Source organism: Thalassophryne amazonica, chromosome 3 (assembly GCF_902500255.1).
Source record: "Thalassophryne amazonica chromosome 3, fThaAma1.1, whole genome shotgun sequence".
NCBI classification, from domain to species: Eukaryota; Metazoa; Chordata; class Actinopteri; order Batrachoidiformes; family Batrachoididae; genus Thalassophryne; species Thalassophryne amazonica.
In genome coordinates, this window is record NC_047105.1 from 29135245 (window position 1) to 29155749 (window position 20505).

At 42.6% G+C, this 20505-nt stretch overlaps 1 protein-coding gene and 1 long non-coding RNA gene across 2 annotated transcripts in view; both read left to right on the forward strand.

Moving 5' to 3' along the window:
• Window positions 1-20505, forward strand: part of grip2b (glutamate receptor interacting protein 2b) — a 454393-nt gene that overhangs the window by 171890 nt on the left and 261998 nt on the right.
• On the forward strand, window positions 1302-17826 carry LOC117506463. The gene is made up of 3 exons (XR_004559478.1): window positions 1302-1312; window positions 7285-7291; window positions 17709-17826. It is a non-coding gene; the product is annotated as an uncharacterized LOC117506463 (long non-coding RNA).

The window sequence follows — 20505 nt, forward strand, 5'->3', positions numbered from 1 at the left end:
CCTCTTGCTGGAACAGTGTTCTGAATCAGTTTCTTTCACAGCATCTTTTTAATGTTTGTGTTTATGTGTAACAGGCCGATGATATGCCCCAACTCCACCGTTATGTCAAAGTCGACTGGAGAACCGACGTTCCCTGAGCTGAATCATAGCTGCTAAAACTGTACAACAACACAGATTGGAGCCAAAAAAGGGGATGAATATTGTGTTTTAAGTAAATCCCTTTTCCAAGAACATTCATGTTAAAATTAACCAAAACACAAAGCGAATTCTCAATGTTTGGTTTAAAAAAGAAGCTAATTTTATGCTATTGAAGGTTCACAGGATGCACTCATTCTTGATCATTCTTTTTGTTATTAACGGCCACTCAGTGTGTGATGAAGCTCCACGCTCAGGATTAGACTCCTGATATGTCACAACAATCTCAGGTGAAATAGCCAGAAAGCTAGTGCGTGTCGCCGTGTTACTCACTGTAAATGTACTTCCCCCTCATTTCTAACCTGCCTTATATTCTGACAAAATAAACATAATCCTGCAGAAACGTAGGTGAGGACATGTGATTGGTTGCAGCTGGGTTGCGTGGAAACCCTTCTCAGTTGTGAATAAGTTCTGTTCTTTCCAGGTAAAGTCTTCGAGGCAGCAGTTGTCAGTCATCTTAATGAACTGTCATGTAAGCTGAGGCCGAGGTGCTGAGCGGGCGCTGAGCCCTGATCTAAAATTAAAACACAATCTCCCAACATCTTCTTGCTTTGTTGTTTGTTGCTGCGGCTACACTTCGCTTTCTGTGGCTTCAGCATGACGGCGAATCACATCACTCAGAGTCTGTGCACGCTTCACTTCCACTGTGCATGCAATGTACATGCATCACAAGTAGAATTGTCACAATATACGGTGGGCCTGAGGTGCAAAAGACTGTAACAGAAAAATATTATGGCAAAATGAACTAATGAATATAAGTTTATGTTTAGGGGTGGAATGAGGTCTGATGAAAAAACAGACTGATTTTCTGGCGATGCATCATCACCTATTATTGTAATGTCTTCCAATGTTTAATGTTCCATTAATTGACACTAGCTAACACAGTATTAAGCCTGAACTATCGGTGAATTAAGACATAACTAATGTGTTTGTCAATCATTTATTAATGGTGATACGTATCTTTATAACTTATTAAAAAATAATGTGTAAATTAATACCTGAATTAACAATGGTTATTAAATACAGTGAAGTCATATTTCACTGTTACTTAATGCTTATTTTTGCAGCTTGTATTGTAATGTGTTACCTTCATGACTACTCTCATCAGACATATATTGTCAAAATATCAGAAATTAATTAAAAGATGAAAACACATTAACCCTCTGGGGGTACAGGTTTTACTCAGTTATAATTAACATTTTAATGATATGAGATAGAAACCTTTTTTATTGCTGAAAAGTAAACTCCGCAGCCTGTCGAGCCAGCCATCCACCATGTTTGTACTCCTCACAGAAGCTGTGTGATGACGTGCGCAGTGTGAGTGTCCAATCAGGAACTGGTTCACCGTCACATGGTTTACCAATATCCAATCGTAAGGCAGCGCAGTCTCACATGGTAGGCCAAAGATTGTTAGGAGCAGCAATGTGTTACTCTTTGGCATGCGAATGCTGTTTGAATAGCCCTCTGTCTGCTGGCTCCATGAGTAAGATAAGAAGATTTTATTGATCTCACAGTGGAGAAATTCACATGTTACATCAGCTCTTAAAAAACACACAAGATGGGTGTGAGTAGAGGAAAATGTGCATCAAACAGCATGTGCAAGGATAAGCAGTATTTATAATACTACAAGAACAATACAATAAAATAAGAAAATGAGGTAGAAATAGAATATGTATATGTGTATATATACGAGGTCTATTAGAAAAGTATCCGACCTTATTATTTTTTTCAAAAACCATATGGATTTGAATCACGTGTGATTGCGTCAGACAAGCTTGAACCCTCGTGCGCATGCGTGAGTTTTTCCATGCCTGTCGGTTGCGTCATTCCCCTGTGAGCAGGCTTTGAGTGAGGAGTGGTCTAGCTCCCTCGTCGGATTTTCATTGTCAGGAAATGGCGGAATGATTTGGGCTTTTTTCCATCAGAATTTTTTCAGAAACTGTTAGAGACAGCAGCTGGAAACCATTAGAAAAATTTATCTGGCTTTCAGTGAAAATGTTACGGGCTTGGTAGAGAATAAGGAGTGTTACTTTAAGGATGGCCCCCAGCGACTGTGGGGCGCGCCGCGCTCCGAAGACGCCATCGACAGGCTGAACGACCATTTCATTTCTAAACGGATGTGCTGTCTGGATCCGTGACCATCGTGTGCCATTTCTCTGGTTATCACAAGAGCTGGACATCAACCATTTTCCGGCAGATTTCACTTTTCACGATGGATTCGCTACTGGAGCGAGACAAAACCACCTCCGTTTTGGTCTCACAGGACGGCTTTGAGATGGCGTTCGTTTTGTTCTGTCGGTGGTTTTTCCATCGAGTGATTATCCGAGAAATTGTGGATGTGCCTGGACATGCCAGAACATGTCCCATGAGGCTTCATCACGGCATTGCTGTGTGCCATGCGGCACCACTGCGACGTGCGGAATTCCTCCGCATGTCTGTCTCAATGTGCCGAAAAAGTGCTGATGTCCACGTCTTTTCACAATTCCTTTGCTAGTCAGACGACGTCCCGGATAAAACACAGCATCCAGTTTGGAAGTGAATGGCACATTCCACTGTTACAGGAGTTTTTGTCATGGAAAGAGGAGCGGAGGCTTCGCGCGTCGCGGCGGTGCCGCATGGTGCACAGCAACGCCGTGATGAAGCCTCACGGGACATGTTCTGGCATGTCCAGGCACATCCACAATTTCTCGGATAATCACTCGATGGAAAAACCACCGACAGCTGTCTGAACGCCATCTCAAAGCCGTCCTGTGAGACCAAAATGGAGGTGGTTTTGTCACGCTCCAGTAGCGAATCCATCATGACGCGCAAAGCCTCCACTCGGCTTTCCATGACAAAATCTCTTGTTAAAAGTGAAATCTGTCGGAAAATAGTTGATGTCCAGCTCTTGTGATAACCAGAGAAATGGCACACGATGGTCATGGATCCAGACAGCCATCCGTTTAGAAATGAAAATGGTCGTTCAGCCTGTCGATGGCGGCTTCAGAGCGCGGCACGCCCCACAGCCGCTGGGGGACGTCCTTAAAGCGACAGTAACACTCCTTATTCTCTACCAAGCCCGTAACATTTTCACAGGCGAATGACGCAACCGACAGGCGTGGAAAAATGCATGCGCACGAGCGTTCGAGCTTGTCTGACGCAATCACACGTGATTCAAATCCATATGGCTTTTGAAAAAAATAATAAGGTCGGATACGTTTCTAATAGGCCTCGTGTGTGTGTGTATATATATATATATATATATATATATATATATATATATATATATATATATATATATATATAAAGTATGTAAAGTATAAAAGTATGTAAAAGCACAGCATTGTGCATATGAATGGAACAGGGCCTCAAACTGTGAAAATAGGTTGTTTACAGTGCAGGACCAAATTCCAAGAGGGAATTAACTCCATGGAAGTAAAAAGTTTGTGTTGTAAGCCTTTGTGTAATAGCAGAAAGAAATTGCTTTGAGATGTGGCATAAAGACAAACAAAATGCGTAGACCATTTTGTATATATTGTTCAAAATGTGCATTTGAGTTTATTGTTAGAACATTTATTTTGTATATTCTTTTGAACATGACCCCAAACTACCTTTATAAAGTGCCAAAATAGTTGTTTATCATAGTTTGCTGTGTGTTTTGAATAAATGTGTGTGAAAATTATTTCCCGTTTTATTTTTTCCTTTCTTATTTCTGATTGTAAACCTTTATTACACTTATAAAACACCACTATCGCATATATATATTCTGAAAGTACAGGTTGTCCTCAAAAAAAGAGACATACCACTTGATTGTGGGATGCAGGGTGAGCTTTTAACAGCAATAATAATACATTTATGCCAGGCGAGTGAACTGTCCAAAAAATGCCCTCGGACCCCAGAGGGTTAACAATATACCTTTTGGTATGAGTAGCAGTCAGCATGTCCATCCATCTGTCCATCTGCCTGTCCATTTTTTGCTTGTTAGCACGATATCTCAAGAACCTGTTGACCAATTTCGTTCATATTTAGCATCAGTGTGTACTTGGCTGATCCACCAAGACTTTGTATTACTGTATTTGTGGGGAGGTATGTCACTCTCACACACACACACACACACACACACACACACATATATATATATATATAGAGAGAGAGAGAGAGAGAGAGAGAGAGAGAGAGAGAGAGAGAGAGAGAGAGAGAGAGAGAGAGAGAGAGAGAGAGAGAGAGAGAGAGAGAGAACAAAACAAAAAGTCAACAGCATAGGAAAAAGAAAAGCATGTAAAAAAAAAAAAAAACTGTTACCAAAAACATGCAAAAAATAAATATATAACACATTTAAAAGACAAACAAACATGTCCAAAAAGCAGTTTGGACAGTTGGTGTGTCAGTTTGGTGATATTTTCCTGCTTGAATTTCTGATAAATGCTGTGTCATGCAAATGTATTGAAAACATTTATTTTTTTCTTTCCGTCCATTGACCTTTTTGTTGAAGTAAATTGTTTATTTCAGCTGTACGAGTTGCTGTGTGAGTGTTTGCACCGCAAGCTCTTTGCCTTGTTTAACTTGTGACTCTCCAGTGGGAATTGAACCCCTAACTCAGCCGCTGTTGGTACTTTGTTCTACCCACTGAGCTCCAGAGGAAGCGTGGCGTCTGGCTCTCTGAAGGAGAGCCGGAGGGGACGGCGTGTAGTCGCTGAGGTGGATTAATGTTATGAGTCTAATAAGGAAGCTGCAGCTTTGCATTTTTCTGTCTACTTGCACTCTGATTCACAAGGATTTCTTTTGTAAGCCGCAACTCATCTCTGCATCTTTGCAACACCTCTGTGGGAATTTATTCATTTGTCTTCAGCTTTCTGGGCTTTGTTGAGGAAAATGAGAACATTTAACGGCAGCATGTGATTTATTAAATTAAAACCAGGCTGATAATCAAGTTTCACTGCTTCAAAAAAAAAAAATCTGTACTTTTTGTAGTGTTATTCCTTAAACGCTTGTTCACCAGCAGCAGCTAAGTCAGCTAAATTGATGCAAAACCATCATTATCGCCCCCTAGTGGCTACTGACAGTCTAAACAAGATGCTATGAAAAAACTGTAAATTTCGTGATCTGTCCTCTAGCAGTGTCAGTTATAGGCTCTGTTGAACAGTTGTGTGCGGAGTTCAATTTTGAAAATCTCTATGAGCCAAAATAGGATTTTACACTCACTGACTCTGTGACTTAATTAATATGCAAATCAGGTCACTGTTGCCATGGTAATATTTCCTTCTACTGTATCTATCCGAGGGCCAACTTTCATTAGTTTTTAATGAAGGGCCTCCAAGATACAGTGAAAATTAATGTTTGTTTGGTAATTCTATAAAAATTATACAAGTTTGTAATTCTGAATTTAGAATTGTTAGGAAAACACCATATTTTCTGATGTTAAAGTAGGAGATCGATGGGAAGAATCACCTTGCTACAAAATGAATCGGAATCTATTCTTTGCGTTTTGAGAGATCAAGGCTGATGGTCAAATATTGACTGTTCGATGGCTGCTGGTGCCAAATACAGTACAGTTAAAAAATAAAACTAATGCATTTGTGTAAATCAAAGTTCATGTTTAACGTTTTTGGAACACAGCCATTTGTTGCTAACTGGGACAACAACAGAGCTAACATGGGCTTTGTTTGTTTGTTGTTTTGCCTGTAAACAGAATATCTCAAATTTAATTGAAGTTTATTGGTGAGATTAGACCTGGGTTGTCTAAATTTGAGGGTGATGAGGATCCAGGATCCTTTTGAGCTAATATTTCATTAATCCTGCCTCACGGTCATTTACAATTACAAATAGCGCCCCCATAATTCAGTGCAATGAAAGACGTGCTACATTTTTACAGAGCTATGCACTGTGATAGCCTTCTAAATTACAAAACAAAACAAAAAAATGTTTTGTCATCACAGTTTTTGTTTTCAAATGTTTTCAAAAGCCTTGCTTCAATTATTTTTACAGTGTCAGTTCACTAAAGTATTGGACTGAATTATAACCACTAGGACCGTCCATGTGGATGAATCCACTCTGTCTGAAATTTCCCACAATAAAAATACTTAAAATATATCTTTTAAAAAATTGAATTAAATGTGTAGAGGATGTAACATCTCCTGAATAACAATTGCTATTATTTGTAGGTTTCTTTAGTCACAGTTTTTATCAAGTATGAGCCCATGAGTAAAATGTACTTTATCATTACAGCTAATAAATTTGGCTATAATATGTTGACCATTTGTCTTTCCTTAGAAAGTCATATTACAATAAATATATACATGCTAATGGTAGCTAGTTAGTGATCTGACCTGACTAATTTTAACAGGAAAACTCATTAGCATAACAGGCTAATGTTAGCATGAGCAGAGTGCGTGCCTTCCTTGTGAGCAATGGGATTTATAACAAATGCATACATGCTAACTCTAGCTAGTTAGTAATGCTAAAGGGTTAAGGTTGGCATGAAAATCACTAGGATAAGAGGCTAATGTTAGCATGAGTTGACTGAGTGCCTCCACTGTGAACAATGGACTTGATAATAAAACATATATGCTAAGGTGAGCTGGTTAGCAATGCAAATGGGGTAATATTTGCATGAAAACCCGCTAGCATAACAGGCTAATCTTAGCATGAGCTGACTGAGTGCCTCCATTGTGAGCAATGAGATTTATAAAGTACTTAAAAATACTTTTGTTGACTGAACACCTTTTAATTTTACACGTTGCCTAAAAAATAACCATGTGACATTTGAAAATGTTGCTAAGAGACGAGCTAACATAGAAGAGACTCAAACATTTTATCTGAGAGAATTGTGATAATTTCCTATAAATATGTTGTTGTTTTGAAAAACCTGCAATTTTTAAATACTTGTAACAAATGCTGTTATTTTACTTTATTTTGGACACTAAATGTCACAGCTGCACAAATTAAATTTACTTTTATGCTGGTGATAACTATACCCACAATTTTATCAAATAAAAGCTTCATTGTGAATTTTACTCACTTGTTTTCAGTTTCTTACTCCAATTAAGGGTCACGGGGGCTGGAGCCTATCCCAGCAGTCATAGGGCCTGAGACAGGGTTCACCCTGGACAGGACGCCAGTCTGTTGCAGGGCCACATATAGACAAACAAACACATTCACACCTGCATGCACACCTTCAGACAATCTAATCCACATAACCTGCAGGTTTTTGGATGTGGGAGGAAGCAGAACCCGGACAGAACCCACACAAACACAGGGAGAACATGCAAACGCAACACAGAAAGACCACAGGTGGGAATTGATCCCATGACCTTCTTGCTGTGCGGCAAAAGTGCTAACCACTAATCCATCATGCTGCCAACTGTGGCATTCTGTATAAGAAAAAAATAATCCCACCCTAAAATACCATCAGATGTATGAGCATAGTGTTCTTTATAATTTGCACTTGTTTAATTGGTATCCCAGCGCTATATATATATATATATATATATATATATATATATATATATATATATATATATATATATATTTATTTGAACACCCTGTGATTTTGCAAGTTCTCCCACTTAGAAATCTTGGAGGGGTCTGAAATTTTCATTTTAGGTGCATGTCCACTGTGAGAGACATAATCTAAAAAAAAAAAAAAATCCGGAAATCACAATGTATGATTTTTTAATAATTTATTTGTATGTTACTGCTGCAAATAAGTATTTCAACGCCTACCAACCAGCAAGAATTCTGGCTCACACAGATCTGTTAATTTTTCCTTTAAGAAGCCCTCTTATTCTGCACTCTTTACCTGTATTAATTGCACCTATTTGAACTTGTTACCTGTATAAACGACACCTGTTCACACACTTAATTAATCACACTCCAACCTGTCCACCATAGCCAAGACCAAAGAGCTGTCTAAGGGCACCAGGGACAAAACTGTAGACCTGGACAAGACTGGGATGGACTACAGGACAACAGGCAAGCAGCTTGGTAGAAGACAACAACTGTTATGATTATTTATTAGAAAGTGGAAGAAACACAATCAATCAATCAATCAATTTTTTTTTATATAGCGCCAAATCACAACAAACAGTTGCCCCAAGGCACTTTATATTGTAAGGCAAGGCCATACAATAATTATGTAAAACCCCAATGGTCAAAACGACCCCCTGTGAGCAAGCACTTGGCTACAGTGGGAAGGAAAAACTCCCTTTTAACAGGAAGAAACCTCCAGCAGAACCAGGCTCAGGGAGGGGCAGTCTTCTGCTGGGACTGGTTGGGGCTGAGGGAGAGAACCAGGAAAAAGACATGCTGTGGAGGGGAGCAGAGATCGATCACTAATGATTAAATGCAGAGTGGTGCATACAGAGCAAAAAGAGAAAGAAACAGTGCATCATGGGAACCCCCCAGCAGTCTACGTCTATAGCAGCATAACTAAGGGATGGTTCAGGGTCACCTGATCCAGCCCTAACTATAAGCTTTAGCAAAAAGGAAAGTTTTAAGCCTAATCTTAAAAGTAGAGAGGGTGTCTGTCTCCCTGATCCGAATTGGGAGCTGGTTCCACAGGAGAGGAGCCTGAAAGCTGAAGGCTCTGCCTCCCATTCTACTCTTACAAACCCTAGGAACTACAAGTAAGCCTGCAGTCTGAGAGCGAAGCGCTCTATTGGGGTGATATGGTACTACGAGGTCCCTAAGATAAGATGGGACCTGATTATTCAAAACCTTATAAGTAAGAAGAAGAATTTTAAATTCTATTCTAGAATTAACAGGAAGCCAATGAAGAGAGGCCAATATGGGTGAGATATGCTCTCTCCTTCTAGTCCCCGTCAGTACTCTAGCTGCAGCATTTTGAATTAACTGAAGGCTTTTTAGGGAACTTTTAGGACAACCTGATAATAATGAATTACAATAGTCCAGCCTAGAGGAAATAAATGCATGAATTAGTTTTTCAGCATCACTCTGAGACAAGACCTTTCTGATTTTAGAGATATTGTGTAAATGCAAAAAAGCAGTCCTACATATTTGTTTAATATGCGCTTTGAATGACATATCCTGATCAAAAATGACTCCAAGATTTCTCACAGTATTACTAGAGGTCAGGGTAATGCCATCCAGAGTAAGGATCTGGTTAGACACCATGTTTCTAAGATTTGTGGGGCCAAGTACAATAACTTCAGTTTTATCTGAGTTTAAAAGCAGGAAATTAGAGGTCATCCATGTCTTTATGTCTGTAAGACAATCCTGCAGTTTAGCTAATTGGTGTGTGTCCTCCGGCTTCATGGATAGATAAAGCTGGGTATCATCTGTGTTATGTGTCGGACGCAGCTCGGAGAACCGACCAGCGTTTGAAGGACCCAGTATGAAATAAGCAGAGCACGGTACAAAGGCTAACTGAATTTAATACATAACAGTGAAAATGTAATAACAGAAAGGTGCGGCCTGGCGTGGTGCGCTCCCAGCAGCGCTAACGGTCCGGAGCCAGAAGCTGTTTCGGACCCAAGGACCCCGCCGACACCCCCCAGGTGGCCGCAACAACCGAGTCTGTGAAAGAAGGAACCATTATGTGAGTCCACACTCTACACACAGAACACTTAAAGGTGTACAAACAGCAAACACTTCCTGGCTTGATTACTGATCAGCTTCCCAACCTGCAGGCATGGAACATCCCGTTCACAAAACTCCACCGCAGTGGAAGCTGATACATGACTAACATACAGCTCAATACAATAAGGTGTGAGGGACACCACATTTACTGACTGTATAACTGTTAGTCACAAAATCCAACGTACCTCAGGAAGTGTGCTGACGAGCGTGAGACCTCACCCCCTCCTCTTTCACAGACCGTGCATCAAACCTGGACATTCTCAGCGTCCGCTGCTGATGAGATGGCTCCCAAGACGACGATCTCACCCGTCTGGTCACAAGGTCGAGTCTCTGGCAAATACACACTGTGCACTCCAGTCTTAAATGCCAACATGCTCCAATCCATCCAGATGCACCTCAGCTGTGAGTCCTGACGAGTCGCAGGTGATCAGGGTGAGGTCCTGACAGCCTCAGCAACACAGCCACTCAGTCCCAAATGCACGCCACCTGGGAGGAAAACAAAAAGACAAACAAACCGGCAGCCAGGCCCCCCCAGCCATATAACAGTACCCCACCCTCACGGGAAGCCTCCCGGCGACCACACACACCTGGCCCAGGAGAAACACCCCCCCTCCAGGGACCATGGCTGGAAACCGCGTCTGCGTTCGTCCTCCAACAGACTGGTTGAACTGGCTGCATCTTTGCCCTTGTTTGACAGTCTCAGCACAGGTGTGGCCAGGAGTTCCTACACCTGTGCGGTCAGCCTTTAACCAAACATGTGTGATTAGTCAGAAAACAAAACAACCAAAACATCCCCCCCGCCCCAGGGGACCGTCCCATCAAACCCCAGGGAAGGGGAGAAAAGAAAAACAATCCAAATTTAAGCACACAAACAAATGCCAAAATACCCCCCCCTCCTCCCCCCCAAACGACACGTAGGGACCAACACCCCCCAGAGGGCCACCCGCCAGCTCCAGGAGTAATAACCACGGCCGAGGTCCCTCTGGGATCCAACGTCAACCACGGGGACCACCAGCGCCCCCCAGAGGACCACTCGTCAACCCCAGGAGACGCCTCCCCGCATGACTAATGGACCCAGCCCCGGCCGTCCACGGCTAGATGGACCCAACGCCCGTTTTCCCCCAGAGGACACCACAGTCAAACCCTGAGGGCGGAAACTGGGGGAGGGAAAACAAAAAAAAACCCCAACCCCCCCCCCCCCCCCCCCCCCCCCTCCTCCCAGGTGCAGAGGCTACCTGGGAAACGCCCAGCACAACCTAACTGCACCCCTCCAGCAATGCCGACACTACGGCACACCCGGCTGGAGTCAGAGGAGAAGAGAGGGCATAACAAAAAACAAAGAGAAAAAACAACCCAAAGACCACCCCATCACCCCCCAGGGGACCGTACCATCCAACCCTGGGGATGTGAAACAAAAAGAAACAAAGGAAAAAAAAAAAAAACAGACCAACACACAGTTGTTTGGGTCCCCGTTCTCTTTGTGTTTTTTTTGTTTTTTGCAAAGGCTACAGGGTCACACCCCCAGACAAATAGTGGACAACAAAAAAGAAAAGCCCACACAAAAACCAACTCAAAAAACACCCACACAAAATGAACTAACACAAAACAAATCAGTGAGTTATACCGTCAAGCTCAACCAAATGGAACACACCTGTTCCTACTCAAGAGCTTGACGGTAACGTGCTTCAGTCACCACAAGGGGGAACCAGAGTGCTAAAAATGAAAAAACCCCTTGGGCGACAGAAAAAAACAAACGAGCTGCTTTTGTGTGCGCAGCTGAGTGCAACACACAACCAAAATGTGCTCAACTAAATAACGCCGGAGCTGATACAACAGACGCAGTAGTTACCTTTCTCCGGGGAAACGGGGCTATGACTGTAACACAGGAAGCCCAGCGACCCGTGCTAACAGAGCTCCGCCGTGCGCGTGAACCCATTACAAACGCACTCTTGCAGCTCCCGTTTACACCTCTTATCCGGTCGGAGTGTGACGCGAAGCCGTCGCCAGTCACACTCCACCACGACCCACGGATAAGGCACAACACAGGAACACGGCTGCAAGAGAGCACAAATTAGTATCCAGTAATGGGTTTCAAACACGCACCTTCCGGGCGGAGAGCCCCGCAACTGATCCGGATAACCACTGAACGTCTGCTGCCGCCTTCCCGGCGCGTTACCGTCTCTGCTACCGCTGGGTCCGTGATGTTTGGCCAGAGACTACTGTTATGTGTCGGACGCAGCTCGGAGAACCGACCAGCGTTTGAAGGACCCAGTATGAAATAAGCAGAGCACGGTACAAAGGCTAACTGAATTTAATACATAACAGTGAAAATGTAATAACAGAAAGGTGCGGCCTGGCGTGGTGCGCTCCCAGCAGCGCTAACGGTCCGGAGCCAGAAGCTGTTTCGGACCCAAGGACCCCGCCGACACCCCCCAGGTGGCCGCAACAACCGAGTCTGTGAAAGAAGGAACCATTATGTGAGTCCACACTTTACACACAGAACACTTAAAGGTGTACAAACAGCAAACACTTCCTGGCTTGATTACTGATCAGCTTCCCAACCTGCAGGCATGGAACATCCCGTTCACAAAACTCCACCGCAGTGGAAGCTGATACATGACTAACATACAGCTCAATACAATAAGGTGTGAGGGACACCACATTTACTGACTGTATAACTGTTAGTCACAAAATCCAACGTACCTCAGGAAGTGTGCTGACGAGCGTGAGACCTCACCCCCTCCTCTTTCACAGACCGTGCATCAAACCTGGACATTCTCAGCGTCCGCTGCTGATGAGATGGCTCCCAAGACGACGATCTCACCCGTCTGGTCACAAGGTCGAGTCTCTGGCAAATACACACTGTGCACTCCAGTCTTAAATGCCAACATGCTCCAATCCATCCAGATGCACCTCAGCTGTGAGTCCTGACGAGTCGCAGGTGATCAGGGTGAGGTCCTGACAGCCTCAGCAACACAGCCACTCAGTCCCAAATGCACGCCACCTGGGAGGAAAACAAAAAGACAAACAAACCGGCAGCCAGGCCCCCCCAGCCATATAACAATCTGCGTAACAATGAAAATTTAAGCAATACCGTCTAATAATACTGCCTAAGGGAAGCATGTATAAAGTGAATAAAATTGGTCCTAGCACAGAACCTTGTGGCTCTGTTGACCCAGTAAGTCGTCAGAGAACAGAGAACTTTCAGAAGAAGTCAGCATGAGGAGTTTATTCGGACATTCCATTGTTAACGGACATTTTGTAATGAAAGAACGTGCGGGCGCATGTCGGGTCGGACCCGACCGCGGGGGGTCGCGACAGGAAAAACACCTCCGTTGGAAACCTTAACGGGCAAGTTGGAACATGCCCAAGCTGTTAAACAATTTCTCAGTTACTCACTTGTTGAAAGCCATCAAAAGCCGCCTGAATTTTACAAATGGTTTTCAACACGGAGGTGTTTTCCTGTCGCGGCGCACACAGATTCGCCGAGTCGTCACGGAAACGACTTGGCGAATTTGCGCGTACATCTTTCATTACAAAATGTCCTTAAACAGTGGATTGTCCGAATAAAGTCCTCATGCCCACCTCTTCTGAATCTTCTCTGTTCTCTCACGACGTCCTGGGTGAATTAAGCCTTAAATTAGGATGTTTTCAGGTCGAAACAGGCCGACGATGGCGCCTGGAAGCGCTGCGCGACGTCCCACTCCGTGGGAAGTCCTTACAGCGACAGAAACACCCCATAATCTCTCATCAGCCGTTAAACTTTTCACCGAAAACCAGCTTAATTTCTCGAATAGTGTCCACTCGGATATTCCTCACAGGTCCAGAAAAAATTTTGATAAAGCAACGCGCGCCGTCTCGAGCAGCGTGTGAAACAAAGGAATTCAGCCGAGAGGGCGGGTCCACATCTCACTCAAGGCCTGCCCACAGGGAAATGACATCACCGACATGCGTGAAAAAACTCACGCATGCGCACGAGGGTTCAAGCATGATTGGTGTAATCGCACGTCATTCAAATCCATATAGTTAAAAATAAAAATAAAAGTGTCGGTTTCTTATCTAATAGACCTTGTATATATATATATATATATATATATATATATATATATATATATATATATATATATATATATATATATATATATATACAAGTATATGTGTGTGTGTGTGTATGTATGTATGTATTTCTACTGCTATAAGCAGGGGGTTGGTCTTTATTGTGCTCCATGCTTCTTGAAATGGAGCAATCCTGTGTGTGTGTGTGTGTGTGTGTGTGTGTGTGTGTGTGTGTGTGTGTGTGTGTGTGTGTGTGTGTGTGTGTGTGTGTGTGTGTGTGTGTGTGTGTGTGTGTACAGTATGTAAACTTCCAGATTGGTCACAGCATTCTACAACACCACTATTACTGCAGATTGCACACATTTCACTATGTAACAAATTTTTATTTTTTTGTTTTGTTCCTGGGTACACAGTGTGTTTTCCTAACCTGTTATGCCTTAAATAAATAGAAAATAGCTGTTATTCCACAGAAACTTTGCCTCTGTGATCAGGACAATGATATTTTGAAATTTGTCTGTTTTCAAGAATATTCTTGATTCACCTTCACTACTACTGAGTAGTCTTCTATAATATTCCTTAACTGCTAGAACTGTCCAGAATTTTCTAGAAGTTTCCAGAATTATCTAGAAATTTCAAGAAACTTTTAGAACTTTCTATAACGTTAAAAAAAATAAAATCAAAGTTTGTGCTGAATGTAGTCATTTTTCCATAGACTTTAGACATAAGCAGTTGAAATATAACACTTAGAAGCCAGGAACAAAAATTGTGTTACACAGTGTTTTCATGCCACAACTGAGTATCAGATTGTTTTTTTTTTCTTTTCTTTTTTTCTTTTTCAAAAAAGAGTACACATTCAGCTGTCAAAAATCAGCAACAGAAGGCCAGTGTAATTCTCATAATAAATAGCAAATTTTAAATTGTAGCAGTGAAACTTTCTAATTGACTTTATTTTGAGAACAAAAGTGCAAAAATTCAAATGTAATAAGACAACATGGTGTGAACCTAGTGATCTATGTGGAGACAATGTTTGTGGTGCAGTTGGACATCATGCAAGATATCAATTCAAAGCACTTGCTGGCTGCTGGTGAATGCTGGACTGTGTTGATTCCTGCTTGATCTCTGCCCCGGGTACAACAGTATGCTGTAAGTACAACAGGGAGCTGTAGACGACACAGACCGCTCTAAGATGGCCATAAAAGGTGTTGCAGACTACCCAATCTCCAAATGTCTGGATGGCAAACACGGGACCGGAGCGCTGTGTTCCTCATGCACACGTGCGCACGAGTGCACAGGAGGTGTGTGTGCGTGGTGCATGTGCACTCCGCACAAACGTTTGGGGCTGCAATTATTACTCAGCCGTGTGTGTGTGTGTGTGTGTGTAGGTATGTATGAGGTCTGTCCAAAAAGTAACGGACCTTTTTATTTTTTTCAAAAACTATATGGATTTGAATCACGTGTGATTACATCAGCCAAGCTTGAACCTTCGTGCGCATGCGTGAGTTTTTCCACGCCTGTCGGTTACGTCATTCGCCTGTGGGCAGGGTTTGAGTGAGCACTGGTCCACACCTCCCGTCGGATTTCTTTTGTCTGAGAACTTGCTGAGAGACTGCCGTTTTGCTCTGTGAAATTTTTTTCAGAAACTGTTAGAGACAGGCAGTTGGAAACCATTCGATAGATTTAGTTGGATATCGGTGAAGATTCTGTCCGCGTCACGCGGATTATGGACTGTTAAAACCTTTTTAAAGATGGCCCACAGCGGCGGAGGGCGCGTGGCGCACCGAGCGGCCATCAACAGGCTGAAACGACCAGATCGTTTCTAAACTGAACGCTGTGTTGATCCGGGACATCGTGTGACTACCACAGAAATGGCAACAGAGCTGGACATAGAACTTTTGTGGTACATTCCACTGTTACAGGAGATTTTGTAATGAAAGACGTGCGGAGGATTTCGCGCGTCGGCACAAAGCAGCTCAGGACGCACAGCAAAAAAAAAAACACCTCCGTATTGGAAACCATTCAGAAGATTCAGACGGCTTTCGACGGCTTTCAGTCGAGCGAGTATCCGAGAAATTGTGTAACAGCTGGACATGCCCCAATATGTCCTGTGAGACTTCCAAGATGGAGGTGTTTTTTTGCTGCGCTTCCTGAGCTGCTTCGTGCCGACGCGCGAAATCCTCCGCACGTCTTTCATTACAAAATCTCCTGTAACAGTGGAATGTACCACAAAAGTTCTATGTCCAGCTCTGTTGCCATTTCTGTGGTAGTCACACGATGTCCCGGATCAACACAGCGTTCAGTTTAGAAACGATCTGGTCGTTTCAGCCTGTCGATGGCCACTCGGTGCGCCGCATGCCCTCCGCCGCTGTGAGCCGTCTTTAAACAGTCCATAATCCGCGTGACGCCGACAGAATCTTCACTGATATCCAACTGAATCTATTGAATGGTTTCCAACTGCCTGTCTCTGTTTCTGAAAAAAATTTCATGGAGCAAAGCGGCAGTCTCTCAGCAAGTTCTCAGACAAAAGAAATCCGACGGGAGGGGTGGACCAGTGCTCACTCAAAGCCTGCCCACAGGCGAATGACGCAACCAACAGGCATGGAAAAACTCATGCATGCGCACAAAGGTTCAAGCTTGGCTGATGTAATCACACATGATTCAAATCCATATAGTGTTTGAAAAAAATAAAAAGGTACAATACTTTTTGGACAGACCTCGTATGTATTTCTTCTGCTATAAGCAAGAGGTTGGTCTTTATTGTGCTCCAAGGTTCTTGAAATGGAGCAATGTCTCCACCTGGTGGGCATTTGCCATTAATGCAGGCACAGTTTATTTTCGCTACTCCTGTGTGTGTGTGTGTGTGTGTGTGTGTGTGTGTGTGTGTGTGTGTGTGTGTGTGTGTGTGTGTGTGTGTGTGTGTGTGTGTGTGTGTGTGGTTTTTAACTTTGTTATAACTGTGACTCTTCTGTTTTATTGTTCAGTGGAGTTAATGTTTTTTTGGAGTCATTATGTTTGCCGCAGTCCTTTTTATAGACTGTGTGTAAGCTCTTTGTTACCTCACTGCCTTCTTCCTATAACCTCACACCTCCTCCACACTCATATCACTTCAGCTTTTGCACGGTTTATTTTTTTCAGCCCTCATGCACACTGACCACAGCTGTACTGCTTCTTTATGTGACTGGACCTGTGACATGTGCAGCACCTCGGACCGGGTGTACATGAGGTCAGAGATCAAAAGTCAGATGCGCAAGGTGACGGGCCACACATTAAAATGTATCAGAGCAAATGTCGGCTTCACATCCATTTGATGGACAATCATCATGTTTGTTTTTTGACTGAAGAGAAATGCTAACGATCATGTTCAGGCATCATGTCTTCATAATGTTGAGGGCACTTTAATTTAGTTATTGTCTGGCAATAACCAACATCAAACAGCTTTGTAAGATTTTGGCACAATTGTTCTATTTGCACAGGCACCTGGGAAGATCTTATGTGTTCATCGGTAAGAGTTTGATGATACTGGTGCATTTGCAGTATTTAGGGTCCTGGTGCTTCTCGTCTTAAGGTGTTGTCACACTTTTACAGATTGATTAAACTGAATAGTAATAGATTTAAATAATTTGTCCGGTGGGCAAGCACCACTTAATCCATCTGTCTCCAGTGAATTTGGGGGTCTGATGGATGGATGATGTCACAGTTCCACTGACAATACAAAGAGCCGCATTGAGCAGAATGATTTTCATGGTTTCTACACAGATTCAGTGGTGTGAAAAAGTGTTTGCCTCCTTGAGCTTTTACATCTTTTAGATTTTACATTTTTTTAGGACATCAAAAAACAAAACAAAAAATTCAGGCTTTGTATATTAAAATTTGTATGTGCGCAGGAGGGAGCTGGATTTGAGCGGGATTCACCAAAGGTGTGAACGCAAATGTGGCTATAATCCAGCTCGCTCAGGGATCATGATGTCATACCTCCTCACTATGTTTGTACACTGACAGGTTCTTCTCCTCTGTGGCAGCATTCATTGTGACTGCAACAACAAGGACAGCCAATGACATGGTTAAATGAACCACTTTGCTACTTGTTGCTGTGTCAACATTCAGCACCTCTCCCTGGTGCTGAATTCACATCTCGCGCCATAGCTTTGGCCAATCAGAAGCCCAATCTGAAGCATTGGACAACCACAGGATATGAATGCATGAGTATCATAAGTAACAAGCAAGAACAGGACAAAACTATGAACAAACCCCTGGGAAAGATCTCCGTTGAATGTCCGAAGTTTTGAACATGCACAAAACTTTTCAATGGACTCAGCGGACATCAGCTGACAAGGAACACGTTTAGCCAATGAGAAAAGGACTTTTCAGGACAAAAATGAACACAAAGTGATATCAAAAATTTGTATCAGTTCCTTATGTGTTTCCTTGATCCAGCACTGTGTGACAGGTGCTTTACTGTGTGGTTGAGGGAGTTGGATGCTAACTGGTAATGTATGGTAAGAACTGAATGTCTTTACTGGATTTAGTTCCAGGTCTCTTTGGCGCTTCGTTGGCCACTGTTGACATGACTTTGTATCATTAATCTGAGTGTGCAGAGTATGCAGGGTATTTTAATTTTTTAAAATTTTATTTAACCTTTAACCAGGTTAGTGCCATTGAGATTGAGATCTCTTTTGCAAGGGAGACCTGGACAATTATAAAGTTTCCAATTCACCTAACCTGCTTGTCTTTAAATGTGAGAGGAAACCAGAGCACCCGGAAGAAGCCCACGCAAACACGGGAGAACATACAAACTCCACATAGAACAGCTACAGGTGGGAATCGATCCCATGACCTTTTTGCTGTGAGGCAACAGTGCTAAACACTACGTCACCATGTTGCCAACTGTCTGGTGGGCTAACTTTCATTTTCATCTTCAGTACTGAAACACAAAAAGTATAAATACACTTGTGAAGTCACTTTATCTTTGGTAAAGTTAATTAAAGGAACCAAATAAACCTCCTTCCAGATCCAAATGTTGCTGCTAATCTGCATGTGTGGTGTTTGATGAATCTGTTGAGTTCTTTCACTGGGACTTGCACTAAATTGAATTTGTCTTCATTTGATTCAGACTCATGAAGCAGCTCAGAGTCTCGTCTCACATGGACACCCGAACTAATTGAAGTGTGCTCCACGCCTCCCCACAAACAGCCCGATCCACGTTAAAACTTTGGACTGACTGATGCCTAATTATGTCTGAAGGTTTAGGACAATTTAAACATTCCTGTGATGTTAAAGTAGAACAACTGGAATCCCCACAGTTCATTCGTTGGCATCCCAGTGCTTACTGTTACTGAGCAAAGCGGCACAAGTGGGAATTGTAATTGGTCCTCTGTGTGTGTGTGTGTGTGTGTGTGTGTGTGTGTGTGTGTGTGTGTGTGTGTGTGTGTGTGTGTGTGTGTGTGTGTGTGTGTGTGTGTGTGTGTGTTGTCTGTGAACAAGATAAAAAAAAACAGGTGGATGGAATGTCTCCAGTCTTTGCAGATATCTCGAGATGATTAACTTTTAGAGATCGTACAAATTCAAGGTCACTAAAAACATGATTCAAAAGCACATTTTCTGCTGTATCTCGACAACCAATAGTAGGGGTGATGGGGGGTGCAAATTACATCAGAATCGCGATTCTTATCTTTAATGATTCACAATCAATTCAAAATGTTGAAAAATATTGTCTGTGTTTGAATTCAGTTTCGCCTCACTCCTGTGAATGTAGAGTTGCTGTTGCACATCTGTATCAGCTTCTGTACAACATTTTGCACCAAGTTAGCATGTTAGCTCCGCTCATTAGCATGGAGCAGCTACACATTCAGCCCGTTCCATCAACGTTAAACGCAGTCATTTGGCACACTTTGGATTCTATAATATCTATAGTAGAATATGGTAAGAAGGGGCTTAATAGGATCAGTTTAACATGCCAGCTGTGTAAAATGAAGGCCAAGTGTTTCGAAAACAACAACAACAAATGCTGGGGCGCATTTACCATCATGGAAAAGTAAAATTTGCAAATATAAAATGACATAATCTTAGACACACTTTGCTTTCCTGCCATCATTTGCCACATAATTTTCAATTCAAATTTTATTTATTTTTTTTATTTATTTTGACATATGTGATTTTTTTTTTTTTTTTTTTTGTCAAAAGTCAGTTTTGACTGAAACTGGTGAGATACTGAAACATTCAAATCTCTAAGGGCCCCTTCACACATAGGACGAATAAGTAGGAATCAGGGTGAATCACAGCAAAACAGCCCAAATGAGCGAACCACGAAACCATCGAGCCGACATCGGGAGGGACACACAGTCGGGCAGGCGTGAATGATCCTGCTGCGACAGTTTCGTGCACACTCGTGCACATGCACAAACACAGTGCAAGCAGCTGGAACATGTGGAACCACATCGCGCTGCAGCTGTGGAGATAAAAAAAAACCCTACACACCATAAAATAAACACCACAATGTCCAATATTTAATCCCTCTTATCAAGTGGACAATACAAGTATGGTCCTCTGTATATGACCCATGGTCACAGACGTACAGTCATGAAATGACATGAATGAAGCAGTGCATTCTCATTATGTCCAGCGGGTATATAAATAATTATTACAATCACCGGACACTGATAGATTAGATATTGGTGTATAATT